The sequence below is a fragment of the Chrysochloris asiatica genome, unplaced genomic scaffold, assembly GCF_000296735.1.
Source record: "Chrysochloris asiatica unplaced genomic scaffold, ChrAsi1.0 scaffold00189, whole genome shotgun sequence".
Lineage (NCBI taxonomy): Eukaryota > Metazoa > Chordata > Mammalia > Afrosoricida > Chrysochloridae > Chrysochloris > Chrysochloris asiatica.
Genome location: NW_006408707.1, coordinates 1,374,133 through 1,376,184, shown reverse-complemented (window position 1 = coordinate 1,376,184; position 2,052 = coordinate 1,374,133). Strand labels below are relative to the sequence as shown.

The 2,052-nt window shown below is 39.0% G+C and overlaps 1 protein-coding gene across 1 annotated transcript in view; it reads right to left on the bottom strand.

The window, feature by feature from the left end:
- The window catches only part of FBXL17 (F-box and leucine-rich repeat protein 17), a gene marked incomplete at its 5' end in the record, with an annotated part of 910,371 nt that overhangs the window by 812,906 nt on the left and 95,413 nt on the right, over window positions 1-2,052 (bottom strand). The gene's annotated exons all lie outside the window — the stretch shown is intronic.

Genomic DNA, 2,052 nt, shown 5'->3' with positions numbered 1-2,052 from the left:
ACAATGTGACCCAGCATGCTGTAGGCATTGTTGTGACCAAGCAAGTCAAGGGCAAGATTCACTCCAAGAGAATTAATGTGCGCACTGAGCATACATATTAAGAAGAGCTCTGGTAGCAGGGTTATGAATCAGGCTGCGAACCGCAAGGTCAGCAGTTCGAAGCTACCAGAAGTTCTACAGGAGAAAGATGAGGCTTTCTGCTCCCGTAAAGATTTACAGCCTCAGAAATCCTGTACAAGGTCACTATGAGTAAGAACTGGCTCCACAGCACACAACAACAACAAGAGCCAAGGCAGCTTCCTGAAACCAGTGAAGGAAAATGGTCAGAAAAAGAAGGAAGCCAAAGAGAAAGGTACCTGGGTCCAGCTAAAGTACCAGGTTGCTCCCCACAGAGAGGCACACTTTGTGAGAACCAATGGAAAGGAGCCTGAGCTGCTAGAACCTATGCCCTATGAATTCATGGTATAACAGGAGTGAAATAAAGATGTCTGAGGTGTACAAATACCAGGTCTTTTGTTCTAATTATGTGGTGGTGTGGTATCCCCACCCCAAATACACAGTATTTAAAGCACATGTGTTCCCCAGTTCCCTTGATAATAAATGTTTTTACTATTAAAAAAAAAAACTGTGTACACCTCTTTCCAAATCTGCATTTAATGACATTACACTGGTAGTTTGAAATTAGCCTCAATAGAACTATTTATGTCATAGAAATTGACAAAACAACAAGGTATTTATTTTATGGGGGACAGGTGGGAGTCAACTGTTAAGTATTTGCCAATACAATAAGGTATACTACGAGTATATCATGGAAAGATTTAAAACAGATTTGTTATTGCTGTTGTTTGGTATTAGCAGCCATTGAGTTGTTTCTGACCGATAGTGACCCTGAATAGGGTTTCCAAGGAGCAGCTGGTGGGTTTGAATCACCAACTTGTGATTCAAACCAACCTTGTGGTCCAATGCATTATCCTGCTGTACCACACCAGTAAGTCCCGTTCTGACTCATAGCGACCCCATGCACAACAGAACAAAATACTGTCCACTTCTGCACCATCCTCACAATTGTTGCTGTTTTAGACCATTGTTGCCATCACTCTGTAAATCCATGTTGATTGACTTTTCGCTGACTCTCCACTTTAACAAGGATGATGTGCTTCTCTCCAGGGCTGGTCCATCCTGATAATATGCACGAAGTATGAAAGAAGAAATCTCGCCATCCTGGGTTTTAAGGAGCATCATGGCTGTACTTATTTAAACAAAGACTTGTTTGTTCTTCAGACAGACCATGGTACTTTTTAATATTCTTCTTCAACATAATTCAAATGCATCAACTCTTTAGCGGTCTTCCTTATTCATTGTCCAACTTTCATAGGCATATTGTTATTGTTGTTAAGTGCTGTACAGTCAGTTCTGACTCACAGTGACCCTGCATAGGGTTTCTGAGGAGCAATTGGTGGATTTTAACAGCCAATCTTTCAGTTAACAGTCCTGTGCTTATTCTCTAACGCCACGCCTGGACACGCATATTAGGTCATTGGACACGCATAAAGGTCATACCTTAAGTCAGGCACAATTTAGTGCTCATATTGACATCTTTGCTCTAGAACAATTTAAAGAAATCTTTTGTACCAGATCTACCTAATGTAATACATCATTTGATTTCTTGACTGCTGATTACATGTTGCTGCAACTGTATCAATCCATATTGTTTAGAAGGTCTTCCTCTTTCGATTTTCTATGTCTGCACATTTCATTATAATAATTTACTTGTTTTCTCAGGCTCTCCTTTGAAATCTACTATTCAACTCTAATGCTTCATAATGTCTTCTAGTAGCTTTAGCTAGTATGCATTCAAAAACAAGTTTCAGAGACTCTTTTGAGACCCATTATGGCCTTCTCTTTCTTTACTGTATTTTTAATGAGTTTTCACTTTCTTTATATATCATATCCATGATATTAGGCTACAACTCATCTAGTATCATTAATATTCAATGTATCAAATCTATCCTTGAGATAGTCTTTAAATTCAAGTGGTATATACAAAATATG